Genomic DNA, 14,592 nt, shown 5'->3' with positions numbered 1-14,592 from the left:
AATTCTCTTGGGCTTGCTAGGCCAGTGATTAATCTTCGCGACAGGCGATCACCGGCACGATCGCTCGACAAATTAACCCCCTCGAGAAATTAGAAACCTCAAGCAGAAATGGCTAGTAATGGTCAACCAAATCGTACCTTGTATGCTGCATAGAAAAATCCACCAAATTTCCAAACTGAATTTCCACGAACTAGATAGTTCTCGTTCCCTCTCGTTCGTGACAGAATTTCAAAAATGACAACTCGGAGATTCCCTTCGACGTCAAGATCAGAAAACGAAATTTCAGGTGATAAGCGTCGTTACATTCGTTCGCTGCTGAAAAAATTCGAGTCTCATTTTCCGCGAGCCACGATCTGACTCGATGAACTGGAAGTTACGGTTTAATTTCGAGTGGGAGGTGTAAAACGCCGAACTTCCGGTCGCAGGAAGTTTAGGGGCTTCGCGGTAATCCCTGGTACTCGTGTTGGATTTAATGTCAAGAGGGGTTGAATTGCGATTCGGCTCGCTGCAGGACCTTTTAATGAAATCACTGTCGCGAAATACGGGCAAAGCCGTTGTCGATCGAATATAGAAAAGTTCGCGGAATGAAATTGCCGGGAGGAGCGGGAGGGGAACGAGCTACAAAGATTCGAAAGAGTCAAGACACTCGCGAAATATTACACGTCATTAACGTTGATTGGCAGCCAAAGCTCGGCAGCGCTAGAGGCATTATAAAAAAAATGTCGAGCTGCAAAAGCGACTGTTTTGTTGCGTCACGTCAGCGTTGGTATAACGCTGGCAAGCAATTACGCGAGAAGGAGACGAACGCACTCTGTTTTGTCGTGGTTGTTAAAATGGTAACGTTGAACAAGAGAAAATTAGAATGGTGAGATGAAAGCAAACTAAATAAATTGACAAATTTTGCGGCGACAGAATTTTTGAACGAAAAGCATCATTAAAAATAATAGTTGAAAGAATAAAACCTGCGAGAGAATGGGTCTACATATATATTGAAAAAATATAATACTTTGTTCGAAGTAATATTTCATTTGTAGAAATAGAACGTTTTCCGTTCTTATGTGCACCTTTGTACAATTACAGCGCAGAAAGGTATATGATGCATCGATTGAAAACTCTCCTTTATACATAGATTCTCCATTCGTTTTATAATCGAATAAGAGATACATACGAATTCCAACGTTGTTCTTATAATTAAAATTCCAAGCGATATTCGCCCGCAGAGGGAAGAAATTCGATACGCGTTTGACCGCATGACATCGGAGTCCGATTTACTCGATAATATCGCGAAAGAATCAGTCATGTTCGATCGTTTATTTTGGCATTCAACCCTGACAAATTAATCGTATCGACGATCGACAAAGCCATCGGATAAATCCGATGTCTTTCCCACTGAGGGATTCCATCTACTGGAATCCGTTCACCTTTATTTCATTCGGACAAATCAAGTATTCTGGTTCGGCGTCTATTATGCACGATCGGCGGCGCGCCAGAATTGTTTATTTATACCATTCTAAAAGTCAGTTTCAATCGTTCATTTGGACGACATTCGTCCATTATGCGTTCGCGATCGCGAATTGAAACTGCGTCTCGCGAGGTCGGTACGATTTCGTTTTACTTGATTTACTATTTTAGTGGTCACCCGACCCGACAACAATTGCATCGTGACTAATTGGTGAATCGGTAATCGATCGAGGAATCTGTTTTCCTCTGTTTTCTCCGTTTTCGTTGATTCGTTATTTTGTGTCTTCTTAGACAAACACAACACGCTTTGTCAGTTCCCGAACAAGTAGAACGCAATCAGTATATGGTCAGACAAGTACACTGGCGTGACGTCCGTCTCTAGCTAGATAATTAGAACGACCTCGTTCTTGGACAGACAAATAGAATATTCGCTGAAGCTGACTGGACGTGTAGATTGACATCGTTCGTAGTCGAACGAGTAGAATACATCCCATCCATTGCCAGCCAAGTGGGATAGGTCCTGTCCGTTGCGGCCCGAATAAATTAATACCTAGCCTTAATCTGACCAATAGAGCGAACTCGATGTCTCAGCAAACAAATAGAATAGGATCATCGTCAACTTCACAAATACGTATAATGGATGTTTTCCTGTTTACCGATACGCAGTATAAATTATTATACTAAATGTATCAAACGCAGCATTCGAAATGTCGCACGAAAATTAAATCGACGAGATAGTTTGCCAGTTAGAAAGTCAATTCGAAACATTTGCAATGAATTAATAACCAACGAAGCAAATATGAATAATGAAAAAGTATTAAATTGCGACGTAGCTACAAGACAGACGTTTTTGTTTCTATCGCGGTCGTTTTTATACGGCAACACAGCGTCAGTAGTTTCGATCAAAAATTAATCTCGTATCGAGCGTCACCGAGTCACCGCGATTCCGTAATTAGTCGAGAGCCCGTACGAAAGCAGCCAAACCGAAGTGCAGCCAAATACGTTAAAATGCGGACGTATCGATCGGTCGATGTAATTAAAGGCGTCATGAAAGATGTACGGGGCGATAATTCATCGGTGTATCGGGTCATGACTAATGGAAATTAAAATATTCCGATTTCGACGCATTGCCCCGATCGGTTTTTCCCATAAACGTTAATTTTGCGATTCGAGGGCAACGATCCCATTAAACGAATACCCAATATCTATCGCATGTTTAATTGAATGTATCGAAAGTAGGAGCCGAATTCACGAGCTGCTACCCTGGTGATAATTACTGCAACATTCACTCCAAGAATAAACATGCTTACAACGAGTGATACTAGAGTTGCACGTCTCCGCGTTAAGAAATCGAAGGAAAGCTATATGAAATATTCAAAGGTAGACATTTTCCACCGCCTATTTGTCATCGGTTCGATAAAACGTTTCTTCGGGAAGACGGTAATCCGTCTATAAACCAGCGAATCATTAATAATTCCTTCGGTCATTAGCGACGCTTTAAGCTGTTTAATCGTGCAGTATTTCCGCGCAACCTTTTGAGGTAAATTAATTAAGACACCAGGCGACTGCATAATAATTAAAATCTTCTTGTGAACGGTGCTGGTAAAGGACGGGTAGTGACAAAGAAGGACGAGCTGTCGGGGTCGAGAGGAAAAAATAAGACAACGCCAAAGGGGACGCTGGTACGTCGAAGCGGACCGTCTGGGCATTATTCATCTTTCGTTGCAAACAAATAATAACACGCGTAAAACTTCCGTTATTCCGACACGTTGACATTTACAAAGTGACTCTTACAAACTGCTTCACCTTAAAATTATTTATTTTCGTTAAATTTAATCGCCAGTTGACCAGTATTAAGATCTTTTCTCTCCGCAAAGGAGAGGTCGCTGTATTATCCGCGCGATCAGGTCACACAGGTTCTTTTATTTCTCCCTTGTCACTCTCCCGTGGATGTCAGCACGTAATGGCAACCGTTACGTTTCGCTAAAGCGAAGATGGATTCCGTGTAGTTCGTCATGGGACAATGTGCCCGACGAGAGGGTAGGTCAAAAAGGGAGGATGCTTTTACGATTTTCGTGACACCTGAATGTTGTCATTAACCGAACGTGAGACTTCGTTAAACTTCGACCAGTTGCCCGTGCACTCAACGTCCTTGCACTGTGAGTTACAATATGTACCAAAAGATGCGAGTTTCCAAAATACCGAATTCGCAAAAGAATTTCAACGAGAATAATTTACAAAGCTACCTCGTCATCGTTATTTATATGTATATTTCCTATCAGTATTTCACAATAAAATGAATAAATTACATGACGGAGAAACATTTCTTCCCTCGTTATTTTGTACATTATTTAAATTCCGTTTTCACATGTATTTATCTCATAAATTAACGTTTACTATAAAATTAATATACGTTCTTTATACCGAGCCAAAGCCAGTGATGATAATGTTTAATTAAAATTATATTGCACGTTTAATAAAACGGAGCTGTATGTGCGTACAGCGTACAGAGAAAATCGTAAATTATGTTTACTTTCTACACACGGTAATTAAACTAAAATATTATCTATCTTGATCTCTCGATTGAAATTCTCGTTTCCATAAATCATGCCGAAGGGATAAAACAGCTCGTCGACCCTCGAAATGCCTTTGATTAATCGCATCTGTCGGTTTTCCACGGTCACGATTGTAATTGTTAATCAGAGCATAAAGTTTTTCGAGGCTTCTTTCCAGCCAACTTGCGCCGCGCCGATCGATCGATGAAATCTAATTGCAATTAATTTGTCCAGGGCGTTTCGTGACGCCCGAATCCATTCGAGCGTGCATACTCCAAATGACATTCTATTCGAAGAAATTTCTTGCTCCGCCATTCCATTAAATTCCTCTCGTTACCTTTACCAAGCCCCGTCGGCGTTGCATCTTGAAAAAAGCCTTTGGCACATGCACCGTGCAGTATACCACCGCGTAATTTTACGCGTTTCTATTCTACGAGCAGTGTTCGATAACACCTGAAAATACACCCCCTGTTTTCGAACACAATTTTCACGACGAGACCGTCTGCTTGCGTATTCACCTCTGGGCTGAATCTCTCTTTTCATCGTTATGGTTGTCGTTATAGCTGAAGAGGGGAAGGAAAGAACGAGTATTTCGGACCCATGATCGAGAGGAACACGCGACACGCAAAAGGAACAATGTAGACTTCGCATTCCGCAATTTTTAAGTTCGAAATGATTTCGATCGTTTCGATGTTTCGAACTTTGAAACTTTCACAATTCCTACGTACCAAAGCTTATAAGCTTGAAAGTTCGACACCACCTACACGCGAAGACTAAAGTTTTCCAGCTTCAAGGTTTCAAAGTTCTAAAGTCTCAAAGCTGCAAAGTTACCGACTCTTAAGCTCTTCGCGATAAGTTTTTATGGATTGTTAGTCCTCTTTTTGCAATTGAACGATAATTAATTCGTTTCGCATCGCTTGATCCGAGCTATGAAACTCCACTCTCTATCGCGATTCAAATTTTTTACGTACAGCATCGTTGGCTCTTCTCTAAGCATTCGACGGACGTTTTTCCTTGTCCTCTCCTCTTCCCCAAATAATTACCAATCGTGTTATAACGCATGGTTGCATGCACGGCACGCAGATTACGCGTACAAGATTTTAATTGCATCCCCGACGCAATTGACGCGGATCTAATTACGACAATTAACGCGCGTGTGTGTATACAGAGAGTCTGAATCGCTTTGAGCCTCGTTCACTCTCAAAAATAGCCTGTTATTTAAATTGAACTCGGCCATTGGCTAACTGGGAGCGATCGATAAGCGATTTCACCCTCGTCACCAGACTATCGCTCGTTTACACAACCATTTTATCGGAATGATGGCAAAAACGTCGGCCAGGAATCGCGGTAGACCGCTAATCAGTGGCGGTACGTGTAGCCGAGAAATTTCATTCCTTGGAACACCAAATACTCCATGGTCTTATTCGTTAAATCGATGCTCCTCGCCGTGGAGAACAGAGCCTCGTATACAAAATTCTGTTAGAGTGCTCGCAATACGTCTTTATTGTTCATTGTTGTTTTCGTTTCTATTTTAATATTCTATGTTCGGTATGTCTGTCTATCTCTGGCTTCTGTTCGACGCGTGTATTTTAGGTGAAACTATACATAAAAGAAAGGTTAAACGCCACCTCTCTGTAATCGATTTTCGTACGTATCTCTCGTTTCGCCTTTCGTCGTTGGTTTCGTCTGGTCTGTTCGCTAATTGATGCGCATATTTTCGAGGGTTTAGGTTGTCACGGACAAAAACCTCGAGATGGAAAAACTCGTTAGTTTTCGTAACAATAGTACCTCGAGTGGCGGTGATGTCTGTGCGCCAGTTACGACGGTGGTTACGCTCGACTCGTTGATTAAATTCCTCCGCGATTAAATAAAATATCAGGCTCTTCCTTGGTCTACTGGCTGCAAGAAGCACGCCTGGTATTGGTAAACGAATGATCGATTCGTTTATACGGTAAACCCATACATTCTCCAAAAATCGTTTGTTGGTCGAATAAATAACGGAACGAGAAAGGAGATTAAACGTCGATTAATCGAAAAGTCGGGATGCTGAGATGCTTGATTGGAAAAGTGGGAACAGTCGCGTAAACTGAGAAGAATAGACGGTAGTGTAGAATGAGCCACGACCCTGAAAATCGGCAAGGTTTTCGGTGTCGCTTCCGGTCGTATTACAGCAACTGAGCGCCGCTCCCTCGGGATTACACGAACTGCCGGCGGTGGCAGATTGCTTGGCAAATAGGATTGTGCAGCCAAACAACTACTAGCAGTTACGAGAGATTGGTATCGCGAAACGATGGCGGCGGAGTGCATGTCGGCCAGAGGGAGAAGCGAATCGACTCAAGTTTTTCCATATTTGCATTCACCTCGAACTCCCGCGAAAGATATCCCAACGGTGGTGCCACGAGCTGTCGGAAGTGCGAATAACTTTCGCCGGTTGAATATCCTTCGCGGTATTGTTTCTTCTTCCGGTTAACCTTGCGCGAAACGACGCGGAAGTGAACGCCGTTTCCCCGGTTTCCTTAAAATGCAAAGCGATCTTCGTGTTCCTCGTTGAACGTTTTAAAGCGTTCCGCAACGAAACGTTGAGGGCTCGTTGTCTTTTTCCCTTCTTATAGCGTGTATCTAACGTCGGCGCAAGTTTCTCTTATCCCCGGAACTTTCAACCCTCTGTTGCGTAATGTACTCGATCGGGAACTCGATAAAATCAATCCCTGCGGAGCTCTTCGCGGAAATTTTACAGGATTTGTGCTCGAGGTTTCTTCTTATGGGAACATTTAACAGTTTGTACAGGTACACCAAATAAAAGACAGAAAAGTACGCGATTTTTATGTCGCTCGAAGAGAATTTTTATCGATATAACCGCAATTAGGAGTAAAAAATTGACGCGAAAGAAATTGTAATTGACTGAAATTACTTTCTCGGATTTCATCATCTAACGAAAAGCTTGTGAATTATGCTACGAATATTTTCACGCTACCAGACAATTTCCTCAGAAATAAAGTTCGTGACGTAATAATCGGCCATCTATAAGAAGCACCGACGTCCCATTCTTTCCGTCTGACACCCTCGATTCTTCGTCCGTGGAAACAAGGAATCGCAACTGTCCCCGCAAAAGTGCTCGTTAAAAGCATCGGAAGGTTGATATATTTTTCAAATTATGACACATTTCGCGGTGAAAGCGCCATACGTCTTCTCTTTCTCGCCCAATTTTTCTCAATTCTAATTCTCCTGACGATCGAGCCACTCGACTACTCCCACGAATGAACATCAGAGAATTACGCTCTTCAAATTATATAATAAGACGTCCACATTTATCGACTAGGATCTCGTGGCAGGATGTACGAGAATCCTTTTCCCAACATATTAATACAAAAGCTGAGCGAAATAGCTCCTCGTGGAATAGTCGAGGTGGAAAAAGGAGAGGAAGACTGAAACGAAGGAAACAGAGATCATTTCTCCGCGGAGAGCTCGAGCATTTGCCTAAGCGACAGCACGATTCCGGTTCCGTGAAATCCAAGTGTCCGGCCTCGACGGAGGCCGCATTTCACACGGTACATCCGCACGTTCGGAAGCATCGTCCGGGACACCGGAAGTAAGTGGGCAGGAATCGATCGATAGTTCCTTCCGGGCTTGGCACGGTCAGCCCGGTAACATTCGGGTACACGCGACTGCATCGTCGGACACTGACGTCTCTCTGCGCCGACAATCGCATGCATTATGGTCATCCATGGATCCCGAAGGCTTCGTCGGTGTTCGGACTTCCACCGATCTAACGGATTTATGACGCGGACGCCTCATAAATCTTTCACCACCAGAACGATAATACCGACGACAGCTGACCAACAGGCTACTCGTAATCCCCTGGCGTTGTTTATTATACCGCTAAGGAAAATACAAAAAATTACGTCCCTACGACCCAGAAGATCGGAGACCTTCCGGTAGAAGGCATCCATTCGTCCCTGGACTTGGGAAGATCTAATCATTATCAGCTCCAGCAACTCCTAAGCGCCTCGTGCGATGAACATGGAACTCGAGCGCAAAGAAAAAGCCCAAGAGAAAACGCATTTAATAATGCTCGAGTCTAGAGTTGAACCGGATGTCGAGTACTCCTCCTCGATGAATTGTATCGCAAAGAGTAGGTTAGGTGTTACAATCATCGCGCCTCTGGCTGATTACGTCGGGGAATAAGAAGCTATGAGCGCTAATGGCCACGATATTTATGATACACGAGTGTTCCGTGCATAACTTACGCTACACGACCAAATTGAAACGTTTTAGCAATTCTTCGTACAATTTCTTGCACGTCGGTCAAACAAGCACACCGTTCCTTGGCAATACTGTTCGCCGTACGTTCGTTGCCAACGAGTCTTCGAGCTGTTCGAATGATCCTGTCAATGAGCTTGGCCTCTGTGTTCACAGGCGCTATCTGATCATCGGTTACGATTTTCGGTGACAGGAAGATTAACGTTCGTACGCGTTGTACAGCGGCTCGCCGCAAGGGATGAATATAGTCGCGATTGGACGCATATCCTTATTGGCTGATGTTTCATGGCTAGACTGTTAATTCCCCACCGTTTGACGTTGAACGAGAATATCCTGATACTGGATATATACCGTTTTAGGTAATTCGATGATGTTCGCGGTCCGTTACTGTTGTCGAATAGGACCATACATCGAACAGAATTGAACGCTACATAATAACGTCTCGAAATCGTAGCGTTTCCTACAAGAAAGAATAAAGAAGCGGTGTTGTTATTTAACCGTGGCGCGATACGAGTACTAACGACTGTCGCGAGGATCGAGTGTGCTGCTTAGATAAATTGTATGGCCCGAGAACCGCAGTCGTAACTTCGAAATGACCACGATAGACACATTTATGCGTCGGCGTTACTGCAAATTGAGGAGAGTGCGTTTATTTCACGGCGCAGGCTAAGGGGATCGGAAGCGTACGGTGCGATACTTGGGTATCTACTAGTCGTGGAAGCAATTTTGACGACGTTCCTTTAGTCTGCTCTAATTTCCTTCGAGGCCTACGGAGTGCCCTGCGAGGCACTCGTAACTTCTCTACAGGCGTCCCTTTACGACTCATCGTAACGCAGCGTTTCGTTGCCGTGCTCCGTTCGCGTGACCATGTTCCTATCCTTCCTTCGTGGCCACGTTTCGAGACTGTAACTCTTTCTTCTTGTTTCGAAGAAAAAATTAAGCTGGAACGACGAGTAATAATTGTACGAAGACATCGATCATGATACAGAAATGAAACGAGAAGAAATTCTCGATTCTCATCTCCAGAAACGATTAAACTTTCAACGTTCGTCGTTCTACAAATCAATTTCTATCCGTAGCGTTCGAGCTTGAAATATGTAACGAGCAATCGGACCGAAGATACACAGAGATTCGATTCGCAACGATCGTTATTACCAAGTTTGTTACATCGTTAAATATACAACTTACTCGGGAAAGTCTCCCCGAGGTTTGCCTGCCTGTGAAAGCCTCGAAGAGCTCGACATCGATTTCCACTTTCCCATTTTTCTTCCCCGGTGAAGAACGAGGTTTTGTTGCCTGTCGTTGCGCTTTCCGCGCGTAAAGTGAAAGAAAAGCTTTCCATGTAATTCGATAATTCGCAGCGACGTCGACGTGGGAATTACGATCGCAGTCTCGCCGTGCGCGCAATTATAATCCCTTCGATGTGCATCGTTGGGTAGCATAACAAACTACCCCTCCCAGAGGCACGACCACCCTTTACTCTTACGCCGTTCTCGCGGCGCGGTGTCTCGACGGAAAAGCTCGGCTCGAAAGTTCGCTCTGGCGTCGACGACAAAGGTGCCGGCCACTCGCCGGAATCGGAACGCCCTTATAATGGGAATTCGAAAACAATGCAGCCCGCTATCGAACTGGCCCCATTCATGCACCGGGTGCTTGAAAAGTTGCAGCAAGGTTTAGTATTCCGCGGGAGCGTCGAGTTGATCGTTATTACGCAGTGTTGCGAAAGGAATTCCAGGAGGTTTCGCGACAGTTGGAAAGAACGTTTCGCGAAACAGAGCAGAATCTCATTCGTGATCCTCTTACTCGCAGTTTTTTACCATCGTCCATATAGATTTATCTTTGTACGCTGTCCGGCTGCGTTGATTCTATAATATTTGTTTTCTACTCGTCCAGCCAGGCTCCTTTCTTTCTCCGTGCGCCTCAAATCGGACGGTTTTGATTCCACTTGTCTCACCAAAGACAGCAGCTACTTCACTTGTTCGTTCAAAGATGATACTCGTTCCACCTGTCCGGCGAAGAATGTTCTCATACCTCTCGTCTAGGAACGAAGCTTATTCTTCTATTCCGACCTGTTGTTTTACTCTTATACGTCTGGCCAATGGAGAACCTATTCGTCTTACGTGAGTTACGAGGGAGCACTGAACTTGGCCCCCGCTTTCAGTTTAATCATCCCATTGCACGGGCTTCTGCTGCTATGTGTGAAATATTAAATGTAATAGCTCGATAATTTTCGAAATATAACGTTACAAAGCTTGCATTATATACTATGAATATCAATCCTTGTCATCGAAGTGGCCGCAGCGCTGATGGCGTAACGTGGTTATCGTTACAGAATATTACCCAGGACGTAATTAATTTGACATCGAATGCAATAACGAAGTAGACAACTTTAACGCGAAGCACAAGATAAAGCAACCAAGTATGGCAAAATTTAAAAAGTTTCAAAGGGATCTTATGGAAAAATTTCTCGCGATTAATGTTTTCGATTATGGGTTAACGATGCACACAGCGCGATACACGGTCGCAGTATCGGTGTTTTAATTGGTGCAGGATCAATGGAAGCAGCCAGTCGCATGGGCGAGGAGTTAAAGCGGTGTTACAAGTTGCAGACAATTTGCTGGCGCTCCTTTTTAGATCGTAGCTCGCCTAGCGAACGCAGAGACGAGCAGGAAAGGAAAGACAGGTTTACGCTCGACTCGAACTCACGCTGCCCGATATTTTATCATCTTTCGTTTTATTCGCACGGACAAGCTCGAAGTTACACGCCCGGAAAGCTGGAAATATCCGAGAAAAATCTGGTACGCGATTGCCAAGCAAATGCGTGCTGTGCGATAAACTTTTATGGTACAGAGAGCGAGTCGCGGGACTAGGACGAGAGTTATATTTCTCTTTTGATCGAAGGCAAAGGAGGGAAGCAGCGGAGAACGTTCCATGGTTCAATGGGTTTTAATTTCACAAGGCACGTTTTCTGAAGCGTGGCGTTGGAAAAGTACAATATCGCTTCCTTTAAATGCAATTCTTTTTCGAGGAACCTGATTGCAGCAGGAAACGCCATAGACACTTGCCACCACAAACAATTGCAACTTGGCAAAATAATATTTCGCAAACTGTCGATATCTTGCGGGACTTCCTAATACCCATGGTCGAGGTAACGCCCACTCCACCAGACGTATACTCTATATGTCTTAGGATAATAACGAGAGCATCAACTACGATCCAATATACCAACCGGTCACAGACCACCCGGTATATACACTCAATCGCACGCGACAGTATCTACGTTTTCACAGGTCAGGTTGTGTAGCAACACATACTCACACGCATAACCGCAAGCGTAACTCATGCATACGCGTATTCGCATGGGCATGCCGTAACCGCATGATTTATCGTCTTAGGTGCCTAGACGGCACCTCGGTCCACTTGTATCATCGGTTTTCCTTCGATCGTGTAACCCAACCCCTTTGGTTTCCTCCCCGACGCCGACGACGACGGCACAGCCAGAAGACATGACCGATTTCAAACTGACTGGAATTTTTCTTGGCGCATCACAAGAAGGATTCACTTTCTAAAAATAAATTCTTCGTCCACTGATCGATTAAGTCGCTACGTATTTTTAGCACGCCAAAGGTACACTTTCTAATCCGAGCGGTTTCTCATATACTTCCATTGTTTTCCATGGCCACCAAGGAAATAACCTGTAATATCATCGCGGAGTGGAACGATTCTGTTTCGTGGAAGAGTCTTAGAGAAGCTCGTTCATACGCCGAGCACATCCACGGCATGCAATCGAGAAAAGCAATACGAGGATGCAGAAACTTATGTCGACAAGTTGTTAGTTTCACCTGTTATCAATAGAAAAGTTCTCGGGCGAGAAAAGTAACATTTTCTGTATGCATTGCGTGTAACTCGATAATACAGGAGCACAATATAGAACAAATATATAGGTGGTTCCGGAAAGTTTGAAATTCGTGGAGGGAAAGTTGGTCTCCGGGTGAAAAACGAGAGGTTCGTCATTTACCAACTTTATCCATCGTATTATGTGTATATTTTGTTACCATTCGAACAGAAAACGATAATCGACGATGCGTAGCGAGCCTGTACAGCGATCAAGTTTCAATCAGACTCCATTGGAAAAAAGAGAACCGAAACGAAACATCGAGTGTCCTTTGCCTCTCTTTTAGCCCACGCCGGTCTATCGTGACTCATCCGTATCGCTTTACTTCTCGTCGTTTCCAACGCAACCTATTTTTAACCTTTTCACTGCTGGATTAATCAGTGGTGGGAAAAGCTTCTGTACTGAATTAAATTCGCAATTTAATTTTTAATAATTATACTCACAGATGTATTTAAAATTTCAATAAAAAAGAGTAAAATTTTACGGATTTACTCGCGGAAGGCAAAAGGTTAATACACCTCGTATCTTGAATTCTAGATTTATACATTTTAAAAGTATACTTTACATTTTAAATATGTGTATTGGGTACCTTGTTTAATACTCGGTATCTCTACATTTTAGTACGGTGATCATAATTTCGTAATGTAAAAAGGGCAAAATCCAACAATTATCCGAAGGGATATTTTACTCGTGTGCTCGAGCGAACATCGAGAAGGTTAGCATGTTTCTATGCGGAACTATGCGCTGCTTCGCGAACTCTGTTTGCGTCGAACATCGAAAAAACCTGCAGATTCGGCCGAGTATTTTGCGAATATTTTTTTTTTCCTCGGAATCGCCATGAATCAACCGAGAGATTCCGTCCACGTTTTACAGGTTCGCTTTTACACCTTCCCTTCTTTTTCGTCTTTTCCACGATCCTTCTTTCCCTTTTTTTTTCCCTCTCCGTCTTCGCGACCTGAAAGTCCGAAGTCCTGCTCGCACTGCCTTTTCATTTAGAATTTAATGTTTCAGCTGTTCACTCGGAGCTCTCCCTGTTCACCGTCGCTACGAGCTCTTCGAGGAAACGAGGTCGTGGTATAAAAGATATTGTAGAAGAACAAAGGGAGAGGGAAGACGTGAAGTAGAATGCAGGGCGGGATAGAGTCGTTGAGAAAGTTTTTATCGGGCGGGAGAGGGATGGGATATGAAGACGAGGCTCGTGATCGATTTTCGCGATCGGTCAAGTGGTCCAGAACACTTTCGTGGTAATTTTTGCGTTTGGTGTAACACCAGGAAATTTGTCGACTCGACTTACGTTATTAAAACTGTCGAGAGTTGGCAGAGTGGCGAGTAGAAATCCCGAAATACGCGAAAATGTTTTAATTCGGAGCTTTGAAGCACGCTTTCGCGAAGAACGCCTTTCCGACTAATACTCGGTCGAAGCTGCTGAAACGTCGATTGATAATTAATTCGTCTGGGAAGGAAGATACGAGGGCCGTATAATTATATCGATTGCCGTCGATTCCCGGCGCAGGACGAAAGAGGCATTCGAACGCGATTTGATGCTGAATCGATGCGATAATAATTGGGCCGCGTGCGTGTAATAGAATTGCTGGTGTACCTCGAGCTATATACATAGAAATTTAGGTTGCAGGACTATAATAGGTGATACACACTTAACTGCTGGCCGAATGGCTCTCAGGGGTGCTTCTCGATAAATGCGTGGCAATAATCGTACCTTTTATTTACCAGAAACGAAGGTTCCCCGAATGGCGCGCTGATTTCACGGTAAAAAACGCTATCGACACTGTTTCCAAAAATTTCTAGCTCTGCGGATACGTTCCCGTGGACGTTGGAATTTTTTAGCATCCTTAGATTTTGTTACTCGATTTTATTACTAATAGATTAATTATTCTAGAAACGCAGAGAAAATGTCAAGGTTAACGTAAATCTCCGAAAAAGTCTTACGAGTATTTTTCTATGTAAATTATGCCTATCGACTTATTACGATCGCTGTCTTCGGTGTTCTGCCTTTCAATAGCATCCGTGTCATTTTCTGCTTTTACTCGCCGTCATAAACTAAGCTTAACCTGACACTTCCTCCAATATCCGATATAAGGCGAGGAGAATGCATCGAACGAATTGTAGCTTGATCCAACATCAATATTGATTAAGTACACAAGGGGAGAAAAAGTATAACTTTGCTCTCGAGGTGACGCCTCGCGATATCCGACACATCGCGACCGGATTAAATCTGAAGCGTCTTTGCTTTAACCGATGACACTGCTGCGAAAGATCGCGCTATTCATTGTTCTTCCTGAAAAAATCTGCGCGCGTCGCTCTGATTCCAGACAAAAATGTAAATTTCATCTTTATGAAATGTTACAAAACTCCTACTTTTAATCGTGTCAATCCGCAACTTGCTCTAATTATAAACATCAC

The 14,592-nt window shown here is 43.6% G+C and overlaps 1 protein-coding gene across 2 annotated transcripts in view; it reads left to right on the top strand.

The window, feature by feature from the left end:
• LOC128874037 (neuroligin-4, X-linked-like) overlaps positions 1-14,592 on the top strand; it is a 126,233-nt gene that overhangs the window by 67,919 nt on the left and 43,722 nt on the right. The gene's annotated exons all lie outside the window — the stretch shown is intronic.

The sequence above is a fragment of the Hylaeus volcanicus genome, chromosome 3, assembly GCF_026283585.1.
Source record: "Hylaeus volcanicus isolate JK05 chromosome 3, UHH_iyHylVolc1.0_haploid, whole genome shotgun sequence".
NCBI classification, from domain to species: domain Eukaryota; kingdom Metazoa; phylum Arthropoda; class Insecta; order Hymenoptera; family Colletidae; genus Hylaeus; species Hylaeus volcanicus.
The sequence above is the reverse complement of the archived record's forward strand: the minus strand, read 5'-3'. Positions and strand labels throughout refer to the sequence as shown.